The sequence below is a fragment of the Musa acuminata genome, chromosome BXJ2-5, assembly GCF_036884655.1.
Source record: "Musa acuminata AAA Group cultivar baxijiao chromosome BXJ2-5, Cavendish_Baxijiao_AAA, whole genome shotgun sequence".
In the NCBI taxonomy this organism is placed as follows: Eukaryota; Viridiplantae; Streptophyta; class Magnoliopsida; order Zingiberales; family Musaceae; genus Musa; species Musa acuminata.
Genome location: NC_088342.1, coordinates 25,151,754 through 25,172,360, shown reverse-complemented (window position 1 = coordinate 25,172,360; position 20,607 = coordinate 25,151,754). Strand labels below are relative to the sequence as shown.

Here is a 20,607-nt window from a genome sequence, read left to right as displayed (position 1 = left end):
TACCTTACTCGTTTGAATCCGTTCCTTTTGTTCTGAATATGCTTTGTCACTTGCTGAGCCGTTTTTGGCTCACTCCGTTGTTATATAAATCTTTCAGGTCAGCTTGTTACTCTTCGAGATGTTTGATTTGGGCTGAGGTAGTGGATAGCTATTCAGAATGATGGGCAAGTCTGGTTGGTTATTACGATATTGTTGTATAAGTATGTTTTGTATGTAATGAAATGTTGTCGATGAACCGAAATGGATATACTGTGTCAAAGTGTTAGGAGATCTCTCTTATTTGAAATTTCTGAATGTTAAGCCTAATTTATAATGATATGAACTTGTGGTGAATAGTTGGAGTTCTGATTGTATAAATTATTTAGCTTGTGGATTTATAAATATTGTTCATGTTTGTCAAGTTGGCTTGGGTTGCCATAAATGTGAATTATTGAGTGATGTGATATATGATTATAAACTGCACAGGTTTTATGGATGTGAATATGAATAGAATGTTTTTCAGTATCCTCAAACATTAGTTTGGATCCTGGATTGGTCTGTGATGAAAAATTTTAAAAATCATGGATATTTTGAGGGGCGTGACACAGGTGGTATCAGAGCATTGTTTGAGGATTACTGAAATATTTGATATGTTGACGTGCAAAATATATTGAGGTCTAATGAACTATAGTGATTGGTGGAAATTTTCTTTGCTGCATTTTAGGAATCTGGGATGATGAGGACATTTGGTCCTCCTATATCATTTGTTTCTGATTAATTAAGGGGAATGAAAGGATTGATTGGGGATATTGAATCAGAGTGGCGCAGCAGAAGCATGATGAACCTAATTTCATTGGTGGTAGAAAAATGGATGATGCAAATGGAGAAGATATTTGATATACAAAATTGTTCTAATGATCAAAAGATTTCTTTTGCTACGTTATATTGGAAGTAAAGACTTATTATTGACGGCAACAATGAAAAGAATTTTTGAAGATCAATGGCAAGAATAACAAGAACAAGTTTACCAATAAAAATATGATTGGAAATGAATCAGTAAGTAACAACAAGAGGATCAAGACATTTGGATTTGAAATTGGAGGTCATCATAAAAGACTCAATCATGTGTGAATTATAAGTTAAATTATGAAACAAATTTGTGTTTTCGGATGATTGGAGTATATTTTGTTTGTAGAAAGTTGGATCATAAAATAAAAGACTGCCCTTTGAACAAAAAGAAAGAGTCACTGCCTCATAAATAATCTGCCCATATCAGAGTGTATGCTATCACTGAATATGATTCTAAAACTTCTGAATTAGTGATCGAAGGTATTATGCATGATTATGAAAGAATGTAAATATTTGTTTGACCATGGGTCCTATCTACGATTTTATTTGTAATATTTTGCTTATCACTTGGGTATGCAACCTAGACCATTGCAATATGTGCTATATGTAAATACAACCATTGGAGATTTTTTTGATAACGAACATGAATCTGGTCCTCTTGTCTGATTTTTATTGGAGAACTTGAACTTTTGCTGATTTAGTTCTCCTAAAGATTTGGAGTTTTGATATCATACTTGTTATGGATTGACTATCTTCCTATCATACCAGTATGGATTGGTATATAACAAAGGATCACTTTTTGCATATTTGATCAGCCCATCTTTTATTTGAAAGTATTGGATATGATTTTATCTCCTTGCCTAATGTATCCCAAGATGACTTGCCTGGATTACCTCCAAATGTGATTTTGCTTTTGATTTGGTCCTTGGGACAATCCCTATATCTAAGCCTCTCTGCAGAATGATATCATTTGAGTAAGTGGAATTAGAAAAACAACTATAAGGATTAAATGAGGATTTTATTTGGCTTAATATTTTATCATGGGGTGCTCTGGTGTTAGTTAAAAAGATGGATGGAACATGGAGGCTTTGTATTGATTATGGATAGTTGAATCAGGTGATCATAAAAAACGAGTACTTTCTGAAGTAACGATTTGCTTGATTAATTACAGGGTGCGCAAGTATTTTTGAAAGATTGATTGAAGGTCGGGTTTACCATCTATTGAGAATCAAGAAGGAGAATATTTCGGTCACTCTTGGAAAATTGTGTAATTGTATTGAATTGATGAAATTATTTAAGAGTAGGAGGAGGAAATAAAGAAATCATAATCCTCATCTTTTCATCGATTGAGCTATGACCAATTTAGAGGACTAAATTTTCTTTTAAGGGGGGGAGAGTGTAATATCCCCCACTTTTAAAAATGTATTAATAAGGATTTATATGTAAATTGGGGGACCTATATGTAAATATAGAAATTTCAAAGACTAAACTGTTAAGTTGTAAAAAGAAGTAAATAAAGAAAAACCAAAAATTTCGGTTTTATCCCACCGCCTCCCACGCACTCTCTGTTTCTTCGAGAAACAGAGAGGAGCGGTGGGGCATGAGGAGTGAAGAAAAGAAGAAGAAGAGGGAGAAGAAGAAGAAGAGGAGGTGGCTGCAGCGAGGGCTGCAGCGAGGAGCTGTGGGGCGTGGGGAGAAGAAGAGAGGAAGAAGAGGGAGAAGAGAAGAAGAAGAAGAAGAAGAAGAAGAAGAAGAAGAAGAGAGGAGGATAGCTGCGGCAAGGCTGCAGCGAGGAGGTGTGTGGCTTTGGGGAGGAAAAGGGAAGAGGAGAAGAAGAGAAGGAGAAGAAGAGGGAAAAGAGAGGCAGCTGCAGCAGCCAGGGCTGCAGCACCTCTGTTTCCCGCAGGTGGAAACAGAGGAGAGGATGTGTGGGGCGTTGAGGATGAAAAGGGAAGAAGAAGAAGAAGAAGAAGAAGAAGAAGAAGAAGAAGATAGCTGCGGCAAGGCTGCAGCGAGGAGATGTGTGGCCTTGGGGAGGAAAGGGAAGAGGGGAAGAGGAGAAGAAGAAGAAGAGGAAGAGAAAGAGGTGTGATACCTCTGTTTTCCTGCAGAGGAAACAGAGGAGAGGGTGTGTGTGACGCCGGGGAAGAAGGGGCTGCAGCTGCGGCGATGGCAGCTGCAGCTGGAAGAGAAGAAGAAGAGGAAGATGAGCAGGGGAGGAGGGAGAGGTTGCAGCCGTGGCTGCGGCCGCGACTGCAGCAGTTGCAGCGGGGAGAGAAGAAGAAGAAAGGAAGGAGAAGGAAGAGGAGAAGGGAAAGAAGTAGCTGCGGCTGCGGTTGTGGCAGCTGCAGCTATGGCAGGGAAAGAGGAAGAGAAAAAGGAAAGGAAGAAGAAGAGAAAGGGAAGGAGAGGAAGAAGAGAGGAAGAGGAGAAGGGGCTGCGGCTGCGGTGATGGCAGCTGCAGCTGTGGCTGGGAAAGAAGAGAAGGAAAGGAAGAAGAAGAGAAAGGGAAGGAGAGGAAGAGGAGAAGGGGTGGCAGCTGCGGCAGTGGCAGCTGCAGTTGGAAGAGAAGTAGGAGAGGAAATGGAGTAGCAGAGGAAGAAGAGGCTGCGAGTGTGGTGGCTGCGGCCGTGGCTGCGACGTTGGCTGCGGTAGCTGCGGCAGCGGTGGTGGCTACAGTAGGTGCAGTAGCTGCTTTTGGGAAAGAGAAAGAGTAGGAACGAGAGAAGGGAAGAAGGAAGGTAGTGCGGTGGAAGGGGCTGCGATTGTAGCAGCGGCAACGGTGGCGGCTGTGGCAGCTGCGTTTGGGAAAGAAAAAGAAGGAATGAGAGTAAGAGAGAGCAGGTGACTGTGGCTCGATGTTCGACACGTGGTGTAGTTGCGAAGAAAGGAAGAAAACGGGAGCACAAAACGAAACAGAGAGAGGACATGGAGGAAAAGTAGAAGGATTTGGGCTGGCACCTTCTTTGGATCTTCGGATCGAAATCTTTGAAAGGCAAGTTTCCCACTTGTTTCGATCCTTTCTATTGCAAGTTCCCTGATCGTTTCTCCTATAATTGCTCTGATATGTCTTATTGCAAGTATCCTGATCTTCCTCACTACCATTTTTATCTCTACATTTGCTTTGAATATGAGGAACTTTGAATTGTTCTAGCCTTGCATTTGTTATATCTCCTGTTTAAACTTAACGATTCGAATCTGTGCAACTTTTGAGATTCTGACCTTTTGATACCGAGCTACCTATAAGTCTTTGTTGGAAACTCTGATTTGTTCAAAACTGATTTCATTGGAAACTAGACTCGTAGACCTTTCTTTGATATATGGATTGAAAGATTTGGAATCCAAACACCTGCCCAGTTATCTGTTGAATCTGACATTATGAATTCTGCCAACAGAGATTTTGTTCTACGACACTTGCTTACCAAATTATTTGTAACTCTCTCTGTTGGACAGTTCAATTCCTATGAAGCCTGTCTTATCTGAAAGTATTATCCAATGATTATTTCTGAGTAAATTGGAGCACGATTGATAGTTTGAATCATTTGTTCAATGTGCCTCTTGTATTCTGCCAGAAATCGAGCTTTGGTCGATTTCTCATATTCTGGTTTCATTCCTTTGGAAGTTGATATCCTTTAGCTTTCTTATTCAATTGAGCTTTATATTACTGCTTTGAGTTCTTGTATACTCTTGTCCTTAAAATTATTGCATTCTTGAAAACCATTGTGGAACGTTTATGCTATATCGTATTGACCCATATAGGCACATGTATATTCCATTGTTCCGCATTTGCTCCCGATATGTGCCTATTCCAGTTCATTCATTTGACATTGAATTTATCTAACCTTCTTATTTGAATTGAGCTATATATGATTGTTTGGAATCCTTGAATGCTCTTGCTTTCATTTCGTTTCCAAATCTGAATACATTTGTGAGAGATTTGTTCCTTGCATCATATTTGACTCGTAAAGGCACATGTACGTTTGTTGTTCCGCGTGTGCTTCCGATATATGCTATTTATTGTTCGTACTGCCCTTTTGTACTCTGGTGTTTGTGGGATTGTCTGGACCTTTGCCAGAAATGGTAAAGGGTATGCGCTGATTTGCCCGCTTTGTGGGGTCCCGCTTTGTGGGATATTCTGGTATGCGCTTATTTGCCCGCTTTGTGGGGTCCCGCTTTGTGGGATATTGCTTAGAGCCTGCGATGCTCTGCCGGCCCCCTTTGACTTCACCTAGACGTGGGTGGATGGAGCTCCCAGACGTGGGAGACTTTTGTCAGGTGGTCATTCAGAAATGGATGAATCACATTCTGACTGAGATCCCACTACACCCTCTATGTGTTTGATATGACATCCAGAGTTCTGGTGAGTTTGTTTCTATTCATACTCTGGATAAGATTGATATGATTGCAACGTCAAGGACGACGTTTGAGCTCTTGTACGATATGTGTACCGATATGCTCTGAAAAGCTTCATTCCCTGATGATTTTGTTTCGAAATGTTCCATATGCCGTTGATATGCTTCGGAACATTTTATATGCCATTGATAAGCTTGATATGTTTCCTTTGCTTCTGATATGCTCCAATTACGCTGTGCTCCATTTGCTATGAACTGATATGTTCTTATATGTCCTACTTGCCATTGATATGCTCCAATTACTCTGTGCTCCATTTGCTATGAACTGATATGTTCCGAAATGTCCTATCTGCCATTGATATACTCCAATTACTCTGTGCTCCATTTGCTATGAACTGATATGTTCCGAAATGTCCTATCTGCCATTGATATGCTCCAATTACTCTGTGCTCCATTTGCTATGAACTGATATGTTCTGAAATGTCCTATCTGCCATCGATATGCTTCAATTACTCTATGCTCCATTCGTTATGGATCAAATATGTTATGAATGACATGATACGTATGATTTGGTATCTATTGAGATGGTATCCTTGAGAATTCTTGTATTCTGCCTTGCATTATGATACCTTACTCGTTTGAATCCGTTCCTTTTGTTCTGAATATGCTTTGTCACTTGCTGAGCCGTTTTTGGCTCACTCCGTTGTTATATAAATCTTTCAGGTCAGCTTGTTACTCTTCGAGATGTTTGATTTGGGCTGAGGCAGTGGATAGCTATTCAGAATGATGGGCAAGTCTGGTTGGTTATTACGATATTGTTGTATAAGTATGTTTTGTATGTAATGAAATGTTGTCGATGAACCGAAATGGATATACCGTGTCAAAGTGTTAGGAGATCTCTCTTATTTGGAATTTCTGAATGTTAAGCCTAATTTATAATGATATGAACTTGTGGTGAATAGTTGGAGTTCTGATTGTATAAATTATTTAGCTTGTGGATTTATAAATATTGTTCATGTTTGTCAAGTTGGCTTGGGTTGCCATAAATGTGAATTATTGAGTGATGTGATATATAATTATAAACTGCATAGATTTTATGGATGTGAATATGAATAGAATGTTTTTCAGTGTCCTCAAACGTTAGTTTGGATCCTGGATTGGTCTGTGATGAAAAATTTTAAAAATCATGGATATTTTGAGGGGCGTGACATGTACCATCCTTTTTCTTATCTTTCGGTTTTGTATTTTCCTCCCGCACAATATCCTTACCTTTTATGACTTTATTCCTATATTTATCCACTTCATCTATAGCTTGCAGATTTTTAAACTTTAAAATACCTTGAATCATGTGGTCTTGATTGGCAGGGTTTGTTGAAGCACGATAAGATTGTTGCAGCACAATATCCTGGATAGTACTTGTTGGAGTAGCCTAGCTAGAGAGGTTTGTTGGGGCATGAGTTTGCTGAGACAGAATATCCTTGTTGCCGATGTTTGTTGTGGCCTGAGTTTGTTGACGAAGAATATCCTTGCTGGCGAGATTTGTTTGGGCCTGAGTTTGTTGAGTTATTATGGACGGATCCAATGATATTGGAAGTGATGAAGTTCCTGACTTATGTTTCTCCTGTCCACTAGTACCAAGGAAAACCTTTGTTGTGGAAGGCTCCAACATTATAGGAAGAGATATAGTTTTGGATTTGTCCTTCTGTCCGCGGTGCTGTCCTTGCGAGTCGGAATGCTCAATAGTCTTCGCCACCATCGGTGCTACTGCCATTAGAGAAGACTCGCTTTGTTGCTGAGGTGCTTGACGTGGTCGATAGACCTTTGTGATTTGTTTTGGAGTTTGCTGACAAGCTCCATTTGCATGACCAAAAGATAAGCAATGCTGACATCGTTGTGGCTTCCAGGAATATGAGACATGTACCTTCCGAGTGTTCCCGTCAAGATCACGATAGAAAACCTCATTTGGAAGATCTTCGTCGGAAGAAACCAGTACACATGCTCGTGCAAATGCTAATCTCGTCTGAGTAGTTGTTGCTTTGTCGATGTAGAGTGGCTGTCCCAGAGTGCTGCATAACTTTGCAATAAAACGTCGACTCCAAAGATGTAGAGGAAGACCTTGAAAGGATACCCATAATGGAATAGACTGTAGGCTATCTAACTCCAAATGGACATCAGGAGACCAGCGTCGTAGAATCATTGGATGGCCGCGAATAGTCCAGAATCCTTCGAGGACCCGTTGTAAATCTTCTTCAGAGTATAGCTTGCAAACAAAGAATCCGTTCTCCAGCATATGAAGATCAAATGACGATATTCCCCATCGAGTTTTGATAAATGATGATAGTGGGAAATAAGATGTTTTGAAACCTACCACATAGCCAACAATCGCCATAGACCATGTCTCAATAAGCTCTGCTGAATCAGCAGTCTCGTATACAGCAATCTTCTTATCAGCCTGAACTTCTGGAGTAAAGAATTCCAAGCTTAGATCCGGACTTCCAACCGGAGCCTTGAAGAGGCTAGTCCAAGGCCTAGGGTCACTGGAAATGAGGGCAGGCTGCCGCGATCTGGAGCGCGACCTACTTCGATGCTGTTTCGTCGAAGGAGTTTCTCTCTGGAGAGGATATGGAGGAGGAGCCAATTGAGGGGAAACGGTAGGGAGTCTTACCATCGTATCAACCCTCCCGCCACCGTCGCCAGCCCTAGGGGCCGTCGCTGCCATGTTTGATCCCTCTTCTGGTCGCGGCTATAGAATCGTCTCCATAGGGAAAAGCCACCGTCGCAGTATATCAGATCGCCGATTAAGTACTGTCGCCCTAGGGAGATCTGGTCGCCGCTATAGTATCGTCGCCCTTGGGGAGAAGCCGACGCTGCAGGAGATCCGATCACCACTACAGTAAGGGAGATCAGATCGTTGCTATAGTATAGTCGCCCGTGGGAGAAAGCCAATGCTGTAGGAGTCAGATCGCCCTAGGGAGATCTCGTCGCCGCTATAGTGTCGTCGTCGCTACAGTACCGTCGCTGCTACAGTGTCGTCGCCGCCACTACAGTACCGTCGCCCTTGGGAAACAACCGACGCTGCAGGAAATCAGATCGCCGCTACAGTGTCGTTGCCCGTCGCCCGTGGGAGAAAGCCGATGCTGCAGGAGTCAGATCGCCCTAGGGAGATCTGGCCGTCGCTATAGTGGTAGCCCTAGATCTGGTCACCGCTACAGTGTCGTCACCGCTATAGTGGTCGCGCTAGATCTGGCCGCCGCTACAATGTCGTCGCCATTGCCGTGGTCGTCCTAGATCTGGCCGCCGCTACAGTGTCGTCGCCGCTACAGTGGTCGCCCTAGATCTGGCCGCCGCTACAGTGTCGTCGCCTTCGTCTATGCTAGTGAGCTTAGAGAATTGAAAAAAAATTCAGAGAATTGAGAATTGAGATGGATCTCCGGTCATATGCCTTGAGCATCCACTATCAAGGTACCATCTCTTGCTCCTAGCTTGCGATGGTGTGGGTTTCTACAAGAAAGGATGATTTTTAGGTACCCATTTGCTTTTGGGTGCCTCAAAGATAGATCTACATTGTTTATCATGTTGCATAGAGTTTATCATGGTTTCTTTAGGAACCCAAATCAATTTGTGTGGACTAATTTTCTTGAATGGACAATAATGCGTCTTGTGTCCAATTTTGCAACAAAAGTTACATTTTGCTTGGTGTTGAACATGTAAGATGGGGCCTTTTATAAAGGTGGTTGGATTTAGGTGAGGACTTCTCACAAATCTAATTCCACTTCTTTTTGGAACGTGACCCTTGTTTGCAAGGATCATGTTCAATGACTTGCTACCAACCTCGAATTTCTTCAAGGTGTCCTTAAGTAGCAGGTTTTCTTTTTGGAGAGTTTCTAGATCATGACATTTGATACATGAATTTAAACTATCATAATATTCAATTTTTAACTTATCAAAATCACAGGTAAGACTATCATGCTCCTTTTTCAGTAATTTGTATTTTCTATTGATAATCTTGCATTCATCAAATAAGTCATGGAAGGTATTTAATAATTCATCGAAAGATAAATCAGCATCTAATAAATTCGTTACCTCCTCTCCGATGGCCATTAAGGCGTAATGAGCAACTTGCTCGGTGTTGGACTCCTCTTCTTCAGACGCGCTCGAATCATCCCATGTTGCTTTGAGCGCCTTCTTTTTTGTTGTTCTCTTTTTGGCTTGGGGACAATCACTCTTGTAGTGTCCCGGCTTTTTGCACTCATAGCAAATAACTTAGTCTTTCTTGGGTTCAAGTTTACTTTTAGTGTCATTCTTAAACTTGTTTCTTTTAATGAATTTTTTAAATTTTCTTGTTAGAAGTGCCAAGTCATCATCACAGTCCTCATCACTTGAGTTTTCTTTCAAGTGATCTTCCAAAGTTCTAAGTGCCATATCCTTCCTGTTCTTTGGAAGGATGTCTTCTTGCTCTTCATGAGCTTTGCAAGTCATCTCGTAGGTCATTAATGACCCAATTAGTTCTTCAAGAGGGAAGTTGTTTAGATATTTTGCCTCTTGAATAGCAGTGACTTTAGGATCTCAACTCTTAGGAAGGGATCTTAGAATCTTATTTACGAGCTCAAAATCCGAAAAACTTTTTCCGAGTCCTTTTAGACCGTTGACAACATCCGTGAAACAGGTAAACATGTCGCCAATAGTCTCACTCGGTTTCATCCGAAAAAGTTCGAAAGAGTGTAACAAAAGATTGATTTTTGACTCTTTCACTCTACTTGTGCCTTCATTAGTCACTTCGAGTGTGTGCCAAATATCAAATGCAGTTTCACAAATCGAAACACGATTAAACTCGTTTTTATCAAGTGCGCAAAATAAGGCATTCATAGCCTTTGCATTAAGAGCGAAAGCCTTCTTTTCCGAATCGTTCCAATCGATCATTGGAAGAGAAGACTTTGAAAAACCATTATCGACAAGATTCCAAAGTTCAACGTCCATAGAGATAAGAAAGATCCTCATTCGGGTCTTCCAATAGGTGTAGTCCGTCCCATTAAACATGGGTGGACGTGTAATGGAATGGCCCTCTTGGTTTCCGGCGTAAGCCAACTCTCTTGGGTTTTAATCCATTTGAGAGTTAACCGTGCTCTGATACCAATTGTTAGGATCGAGAGCACTAAGAGGGGGGGGGGGGGGGGGTGAATTAGTGCAGCGGAAATCTTTCAGCGATTAAAAACGAAAGCTGCGTTTGTTCGATAAGAATTGTTTCGATGCAAAAGCCGATTCTAAGATTACTTATGATTAAGTGCAGTTTACGTCTAAACACAGTTTACGTCTAAGCGCAGTTTACGCAGTTTGCGTCTAAATGCAGTTTGCGTCTAAGCACAGTTTGCGTCTAAATGCAGTTTGCGTCTAAATGCAGTTTGCGTCTAAATGCAGATTGCGTCTAAGCGCAGTTTGCATCTAAGCGTAGTTTGCGTCTAAGCTCAGATTGCGACTAAGTGCAGTTTGCGAATAAGCGCAGATTGCGTCTAAGCGCAGTTTGCGTCTAAACTCAGATTCGGAAAGATCTGAACTTAGACACTCGTTTGTAAAAGCGCATAAGGCATATTTCAGTTATAAATGGAATCAAAACGTAAACGTACACTGCAAAGAAACTCGTTCGTAAAAGCGCAGAAGACAGTTTGCAGTTAGAATCAAAACGTAAATGTAAACTGCAATGTAAAGATCGTACGAAAACACCGATTTACGTCTGAATGCAGATTCGGAAAGATCAGAACTTAGAAACTTGTTCGTAAAAGCGCAGAGAGCAGTAGCTATGTAGGAGGTTTGCAGTAATGATAAAGTGCTCAAAATAAAAGCAAACCAGAGATTTAGAGTGGTTCGGTCAGTCTTGACCTACTCCACTTTTGGCTTCTTCCACCGACGAGGTCACCGACGTCAACTAGAGGCCTTCCTTCAATAGGCGAAGGCCAGCTGCCCTTTTACAGTTTCACTCCTTTTGACGGGCTCAGGAGACAACCCGTACAGAACCTTTCTCTCCTCTCTTTACAACTCAAGACTTGAAGAACAGAAAGAGGAGAACTTTTGGACTTTACACAAATTTGAGCTCTTAGAATCATAGAAAAGATCAAGAATTCAGTGTAGGTCTATATCTTTTCAGTGCTGAATGGGTGGGGTATTTATAGGCCCCAACCCAGTTCAAATTTGGAGCTCAAAACGATCAAATCCCGGAATTCCGGGATCATGCGGTTGCACCTCCTGACTGGAGAGGTTGCACCGCCTAGCAGAGCTCGAAGACTGAGCCTCTGGGCGGTGCTACCTCTGTCAGGGGCGGTTGCACCTCTCTGCCAGAGCTCGAAGACCGAGCTCAGGCGGTTGCACCGCCTGACTGGAGAGGTTGCACCGCCTGGCAGAGCTCGAAACTTGAGCTCTGGCGGTGCTACCTCCTGACAGAGGAGGTTGCACCGCCCAGTCTCGCTCGTAGACTGAGCCCTGGGCGGTTGCACCTCTTGGCTGGGGCGGTTGCACCGCCCAGTCTCGCTGGGAGACATAGCCTGGGCGGTGCTACCTCCCTGCCTGGGCGGTTGCACCTCCCACAGCAACCTGGGTCCGAATGGGCTGAACCATTCGACCCAATTTGAGTTCTTCAGGGGCCCAATTGCCCCAGGATTAAGCTAATGGGATCACCTCCCATTTCTAACTTAATCAAAGTGCTAACTACGATTATTTCCTAAGACATATTCTGCAGTTTGCTTCGGTGCGTCACTCGCTTCTTCCGGCGAGTTTCCGGTGAACTTCCGTCAATCATCCGATGAACCCTCGGTGATGCTCTTGTGGACTTCCGGCAAACTCCTGGACTGCGACGATCCACTTGGCAAGTTCCGACGAGCTCCTTTGGCAAGCTTCTGGACTTCTCGGATTTGTTCCCGCAGAACCTCCGACGACTGTCCGAACTTCCGTCGAGCTCTCGAACTCTCAACGTGATCATTGTCATGACTCCGGCGCAACTCCTGCTGCATGTCTTACTTTCATCGTAGTTAATCCTGCGCACTTATCTCAACACATACATTAGACAACAAATGACAATTGACTTCATCATCAAAATCCAAGATTCAACATCAAAAAGCCACCATTTACCTTGTGCAAAACTTTCTCCATTCGTTGGGTCGAAACAGTGGTAACGTTGCTTCCGCGCTTCCAACGTAGGATGATTTGTTTGCCCTTATAGTAGAATTTCATAATTAATTCAGACATACTTATTTGGCCTCATGACAATGGCAAATTTAGTGCCACATCCGCATAGAATCAAATTAGGCAAAAAAATAACAAGTGGGTCCCAAGCAGTTGGACATGGGATCGACCGGGATCACAAAGACATTCCTTATGCACATGGCAGGCCCTTCTCAATAAACTACCTACAATAGACAATATGAAAAGAAGAGGTATCTATCATGTTAACCGATGCTCTCTTTGTATGCAACAAGAAGAAACTGTTGACCACCTCTATTTTGCTTGTGATTATACAAAATGGATATGGAAGGAGATTCTCCAGCGATTTGAACTCAATAGACTACCGCAACCAAACTTGCACCAAGAACTAGGCGACCTCATGCAATGTTTCTCAAGAAAAGAGCCTCTCACACAACTGGCAAAGGATACTTTTAGATGCGCTATTTGGTGGATGTGGAAGGAGAGATGTAACAGAATCTTTGAATGTCAACGCACAAACAATGCTCAACTCTTGAAAGAGATTATTAGAGACTCAAGATCCTTTATGGAGCAAGATCTCAAAACGGAGCACTTTACCCAAAGAGAAAAAGATATTTTTATCAAATTTAATTTTGCTATTAGCTAAAGATCTTGCGAATGATGCCAAATTATGTACCCACAGGTAGTTTTGATATATCTGGATAAACATTTTCTATGTTGACTATAATTAGGAGGTATAGTCTACAGCATGTGTGGTCATAACTATCGCATTCGCACTCTATGAGTTACTTGGCTTTGTCTATGACTTGTATAGATAAAGCTATTTATAGAAACTTTACACATAATTAATTTACTTCTACTTACCAAAAAAAAAAAAAGTTCCAAGAGACATCACCTAGTGTAGTCAGCCATTCTATACCAAGCATTGCCTCATAGTCATCGATTGGTAGGAGGAAGAAATCTGTAGCGGCAACTAGATCTCCCTAGGACGATCCGACTCCTGCAGCGTCGGCTTTCTCCCACGGGCGAAGGGCGACGACACTGTAGCGGCGATCAGATCTCCCAAGGGGCGACGGTACTGTAGCGGCGACGGCGACACTGTAGCAGCGACCAATCTAGGACGACGGTACTATAGCGACGACCATATCTCACTAGGGCGATCTAACTCCTACAGCGTCGGCTTTCTCCCACGGGCGAAGGGCGACGATACTGTAGCGGCGATCTGATCTTGGGCGATGGTGCAGTAGCAGCGACGACACTGTAGCGGTGACTAGATCTAGGGCGATGACACTTTAGCGACGACCAGATCTCCATAGCGTCGGCTTCTCCCCAAGGGCGACGATACTGTAGCAGCAACCAGATCTCTCTAGGGTGACGGTACTGTAGCGGCGATCTAATATACTGCAGCAGTGGCTTTTCCTAATGGCGTCGTTTCTGTAGCGGCGACCTAATATACTGTAGTAGTTGCTTTTCCTAATGGCGTCGTTTCTGTGCTTAACTTGAAAGCGTATTCGCAAAGTTGTGTAGCAAAGGTAATAAGAAAATAAAGCAAGTAAGATATTGAACGGTTATTAATGAACTTCTTCTGGAATGGCACAAATGATAAGGCAATGCATATGGTAAATTGGGATAGCATTTGCAAACCGAAAGATGAAGGGGGGCTAAACTTGAGAAATACTAGAGATTGGAATCAAGCATGCCTTGTACAACAATTGTGGAATCTTTTGCAAAGCAAATGTTCCTTATGGTCACAATGGGTTTCTGCTAGGTATCTTTCAAAGGAATCAATTTGGGAAATTTCAACAAGAACATACCACTCTGCAGCTTGGAAAGGAATTTTAAAGGCAAGGAATTGGCTAATCAAACACATTTCGTATCTTTTTCAGTCAATAATGATGCCTCATAATCTTTATCTCAGCACACTCAAATATGACAGCTCATTAGCATATTCTCTGCACAAAGTTAAAGCTGTTTCAAGGTGCTTTTCTTCAAGACAAAGGAATGCATTAAAGGAGTTGGTTGGTAGCTGTGAACATTTCTTCATTACCAATGAGTGCATTAAAATAGTTGGTTAGTAGCTGTAAACACTTAATTTCGAAATTCCCTATGCATGAAGGGTTGTTTTATGCACTAGTATTTATTTTGGTGTTTAGGACTTAGAAAGGATTTTTTAGAAACTGATGATATCTGGGCAGAAGCTCTTAGAGAACCCCTTAAACTCTGTATCTCTTGGATGCATCCTTGAGTGGTGAGTCTTTTATTTTCTAGTTATGTATCCTCGTTTAATTTCCATTGGGTGGTGAACTTTCTGTATCCCATTGCGATTTTAAACTTGGTGGTGAGCTACTTTTCGTTTTTATCTAAGCTGCTTCGTTAGTGCTTCTGGTATCAGTTCTTCCTTGTCTACTGTGACATTTTCTATCTAAACAAATTTTCCATCGGTGTTATTTGGAAATTCATTCTGCATTTTTACCCTCCCCGGTATCATATTCCAATCAGGAACAACTCTTCAGATATACTTATTTGGCCTCGTGACAATGGCAAATTTAGTGTCACATCCGCATGGAATCAAATTAGGCAAAGAAATAACAAGTGAGTCCCAAGCAGTTGGACATGGGACCGACCGGGATCACAAAGACACTCCTTATGTACATGGCAGGCCCTTCTCAATAAACTACCTACAATAGACAATATGAAAAGAAGAGGTATCTATCATGTTAACCGATGCTCCCTTTGTTTGCAACAAGAAGAAACTGTTGACCACCTCTATTTGGCTTGTGATTATACAAAATGGATATGGAAGGAGATTCTCCAGCGATTTGAACTCAATAGACTGCCGCAACTAAACTTGCACCAAGAACTAGGCGACCTTATGCAATGTTTCTTAATTAAAGGGCCTCTTACACAACTGGCAAAGGTTACTTTCAGATGCGCTATTTGGTGGATGTGGAAGGAGAGATGTAATAGAATCTTTTAATGTCAACACACAAACAATGCTCAGCTCTTGAAAGAGATTATTAGAGACTCAAGATCCTGTATGAAGCATGATCTCAAAACCGAGCACTTCACCCGAAGAGAAAAAGATATTTTTATAAAATTTAATTTTGCTATTAGCTAAAGATCTTGAGAATGATGTCAAATAATGTACCCACAGGTAGTTATAGTCTACAGCATGTGTAGTCATAACTATCGCATTCGCACTCTATGAGTTACTTGGCTTTGTCTATGACTTGTATAGATAAAGCTATTTGTAGAAACTTTACACATAATCAATTTACTTTTATTTACAAAAAAAAGAAGGTTTGTAGTAATGTAAATAGCAGTAATGAAATGCAAACCAGAGATTACGCCGATTTTAAAGTGGTTCGGTCAAATGACCTACGTCCACTTGCGAGGCCCCTCTTCGATGAGGCTCCCACCGTCCACTAGAAAATCTCTTGAAGGGGAAGGGTAAATACCCCTCTTACAACTTTTTACAAGCGGTTCACTCTCTTATAGATTTTCAGCAAGAAAGAAGGAGGTGAATACTAGCAAATTGAAAACAAGACTAGCTAAGGCTTTTCAAAAAGTTGTAATCTCAGATTTTCTCTCAATCAACTGCTTCTCAAAAAGTTGTAATCTCAGTTGAGATTTGAGGGGTATTTATAGGCCTCAAGAGGATTCAAATTTGAGCTCCAAAATTTGAATTCTCTTTGGGTTCCCGATGCTGGCGGTGCCACTGCCCAGCCCAAGCGGTGCCACCGCCTAGGCCAATTCATCTCACTGGTTGGGCTCTAAACTTGGCCCAAACCAGTCCGAACTCGGGCCCAATTGGCCCCTACTTGGGTTATAGGATTAACACCTAATCCTAACCCTAATTAACATGCTAACTACGAATTTAAAGACATTTTCTAAGCTATTACAAAGTTCGTAAGTCAAGACTTCTTCCAGCGAGCTTCCAGCGAACTTCCGACGGTTTTCCGATAAACTCTCGGAAACCATTCTGCGGACTCCCGGCAAGCTCCTAGACTTTACGATTTGATCTTGACGAGTTCCAACGAGCTTCTTCGGCAAGCTCCGATCTTTCTCGGCGAGCTCCGCAAACTTCCAACGAACCTTCCGGCGAGCTTCCGAAAAACCCTTCGGCAAGCTCCCTACTCATTCTCAGCTAGTTCCGGTAGCATTCCCGATGAACCTTCGGACTTCCGTCGAACTCTCGAACTCGCAACAAATCCTTCGCGCTTGACTCCGACACTTTGTTTCGCTTTATGTTTTCATCGTTATCGTTATTAATCCTGCACACACAAGCCAAAACTCTACTCCGATCTAGACAATTATTACAATGCGAATTGACATTCTGTTGCCCGGTACATCATTGGTTGGCGCTTCGTCCGATTCTTTGGCGCATCGTCCTCTCTTGCGGCTTGTTGCCCAATCGGCGGTTGACCTCCGCAACCCCGATATCCTTGGCACAATTCCGCTCTTGGCCCGATGCCCGACGTCCGAAGTCTTCTGCCATCCAATATCCTAACGTGATCTCCTCCGGCGCAACGTCAATTCCTCTTGCGTTAACTGTCTAATCCTGATCAAGTAGACTTGCATCACTCAAAATGCAGTTTAAATTATAAACACATATCAAGTGGTTTCATCATCAAAATACGAGATTCAACAATCTCCCCCTTTTTTATGATGACAACCACTTGATGACGGAGTTAACCTTAACTCCCGGAGTTTAAACAAACTCCCCCTATCAATATGTCATATTGATAGAACCTTGAATTCAAACAGAATTCAAGTCATTGCAATATTCATCATGAATACTTGCAACACATCATCATGAACATATGTATAAAACTTATGCATCACATGTCATGTCATCAACATACTTCTTCCCCTTTGTCATCAACAAAAAGGAGAAGTACCACAATCAAGTGTTTGTTATATGGGTTCAACTTATTGCATGAAAAACATAATATTAAATTTTTATCATCATGTAATCTAGCAATTTTACAACATTTTAGAGCTTGTAAGCTAGCAATTTAGAGATGTTCAAGAAAGCAACTCTTGCTTCTTGAAATATGTAAGTTTTATAAGCTAGCAAATTCAAATATATGCAAGTTGGCATATTTACATTTTTGCAAGTTTTCTTGAGATAGGCACGATAGCACATTTTTGCATTTTCTCGATGTTTCAAGCTAGCAATTCTCGGTGATGTTCAAGATAGCAATTTATTCTCTTTTGAGAAATGCAATTTTTGCTTTTTTCTTGAATTGTGCTAGCAATCTATCTCCCCCTTTGTCATTGTCAAAAAGAAGGGAAGAAAACCTTTACATCAATTTCTAAATCATGACAAAGGTAAGTAATCATTCTTATTTGTGCATCATTATAGTTTCAATGCACAAATTCATTAACATTACATTTAATTTTTTTATGTATGATACCGAAAAATGAATCATCATTATGAGCATATCAAACATGATATTCAAGCATTCATGATATATCATTTTGGCAACATGATCATAGCTATTCAAATGATGGTATCTAAATGTCAAAATTCATTACATCTTATCATGCATGATCATTAACTTCTCATTTGTATTTCTTTTTTTTTGGTAAGTAAAAGTAAACTGATTATGTATAAAGTTTCTACAAATAGCTTTATCTATACAAGTCATAGACAAAGCCAAGTAACTCATTATTTTTTTTTCGGTTCATGCATTATTTCATTTCATCTCATAAGGAATATCAAAAAGAGTTATTGGGTGATGAGATAAATATTTTATGAATACACGGAATTGTATAAAAAATCATATTATAAGTGTTTTATACATTGGTATCATCACATGAAGGAATATAAACAAAAATTAGTTATGAGATATTGCTTCATAAATACAATAAAATTCATTTAGCATATCATGGTTTATTAGAATTAGTCTTCCGTTTGGTGAATAGCATAAAGAATAGTACGAGAGCAAGATCTCAATTCATGCACATCAAATATTCAATCATCAAAATCATGATTCATCTAGAAAATTCTCCTATTTAAATATTCAAAGAGAGAATCATGATGAATATTCTTGGTTTACATAAAGTTTCAAAACATAATTATCAAGATCATGAATACTAAAAGACTATTAAGCATTTCGACAAATCTCCTTTTAAATAGAAAACAATCTTGATTCATAAAGGATTTCATGTTATAAATTTCAAGAAATCAAGATTGTGATTTCGATATAAATTTATTCAAATTTAAATCATCAAAATCTTTATCAAAATCCGAGAGATTCACAAAGATGATACAAATGGATTCATCAAAATCAATAAGATTGAGCAAAATAATTTTCAAGAATGTTTTCCTCTTTTAGATTGTTTCAAAACATATGATTTTGTTTCATTTATGCCAAATAAAAACATGTATCAACGTTTATGATCGAAAAATGAATTTCGTCATAAAAACCATCAAGACCAATAAATTCTCAAAAATGAATTGTTAGGATCAAGAAAATCTGAAAATGAAATTTAACAATTTCATGCATTCGGACATGGTTTTACTATAGATTTTCAAAATGAAGTTAAAACATGCTTATGATCTTGAAAATTTTTGTATCCAAAACACATAATTTCCAACATGTTATTAAGGCATGTAATAGTGTAAAATCATCAAGATACACATACATGGATTAATCCTAAGCACTATCACATATCTTATAATTATCATCCCTAATGTTGTATACATCATTCAACATTTCAAAACATAACATGCATGAAACCTTAGCAATATACTTTTCATGATTAAATTTTTAATTTTTTAAAGATGATAAAAAGAAAAACATGATATAATTTTTAAAAAACAATTTTTTATTTCCTATTCCTACTATCTAAATTAAGTACTCATGAAAAACTTAAGTAATTTCAAAATAATTCAAGAGAGTTGAGTTACTTACCTTGTAGTCGAAGCTCGTCAAAGCCCAATTCGCCGTTTCACCTTTGGAATTTTTTATTCATCCTTGGTTGCCTTCCTCTTCTTTGGCCTCTTCCTCCGTTCAAGTTCATTGTTTATTTTAGATTTTTGTTTAATAAACTTATTAAGATTTAGTGTTCGAAGTTCAAGTTCATCATTGTCCTCATCACTTGAGTCATCGCTTAAGTGGTATTCATTTGTTCGGAGTTCCAAATCCTTCCTGTTCTTTGGAAGGTGATTTTGTTCATCATGTGCATTGTGCACCATTTCATATATCATCAACGAACCAATTAGTTCTTCAAATGGAAAAATATTTAATTCTTTTGTTTCTTGTATTGCAGTTATTTTAGAATCCCACCTTTTTGGAAGGGATCTTAAGATCTTACTTACGAGATCAAAATTCGAAAAAGATTTACCAAGAACTCTTAGATTATTGACGACATCCGTGAAACAAGTGTACATGTCGCCTATTGTCTCGCTTGGTTGCATTTGAAAAAGCTCAAAATCATGCAATAAAATGTTTACTTTCGAGTCTTTGACTCTACTAGTTCCCTCGTGTGTGATTTTAAGTGTTCGCCAAATATCAAAAGTCGTTTCGCACATAGAAATCCGATTGAACTCATTTTTGTCCAAAGCGCAAAATAAGGCATTCATAGCCTTTGCGTTTAAAGAAAAATACTTCTTCTCCAAATCCGACCATTCGTTCATCGGTTTAGAGGGAAATTGAAAAGCATTTTCAATGATATTCCATAAATCCAAATTCATAGAAATCAAGAAAACTCTCATTCGAGTTTTTCAATAAGTATAGTCCAATCCGTTAAACAACGGTGGATGAAAAACCGAAAAGCCCTCTTGAAAGCCATGAAGAGCCATTTCTCTCAAGTGTAAATCCGAAATGAGAAATACCGGGCTCTAATACCAATTGTTAGGATCAGAGCTGCAATAAGAGGGGGGGGTGTATTAGTGCAGCAGATTAAAACGTCAGTTTTGACAAATCTTTCGTACGATAAAAATCGAACACGGAAGTGCTTAACTTGAAAGCGTATTCGCAAAGTTGTGTAGCAAAGGTAATAAGAAAATAAAGCAAGTAAGAAGGTTTGCAGTAATGTAAATAGTAGTAATGAAATGCAAACCAGAGATTACGCCGATTTTAAAGTGGTTCGGTCAAATGACCTACATCCACTTGCGAGGCCCCTCTTCGATGAGGCTCCCACCTTCCACTACCAAATCTCTTGAAGGGGAAGGGTAAATACCCCTCTTACAACTTTTTACAAGCGGATCACTCTCTTACAGATTTTC

General features: G+C 40.2%; 1 long non-coding RNA gene across 1 annotated transcript; it reads left to right on the top strand.

Moving 5' to 3' along the window:
- Window positions 1–3,617: 3,617 nt before the first annotated feature.
- On the top strand, window positions 3,618–6,206 carry LOC135611738 (uncharacterized). The gene is made up of 2 exons (XR_010486638.1): window positions 3,618–3,823; window positions 5,904–6,206. It is a non-coding gene; the product is annotated as an uncharacterized LOC135611738 (long non-coding RNA).
- Window positions 6,207–20,607: the final 14,401 nt, after the last annotated feature.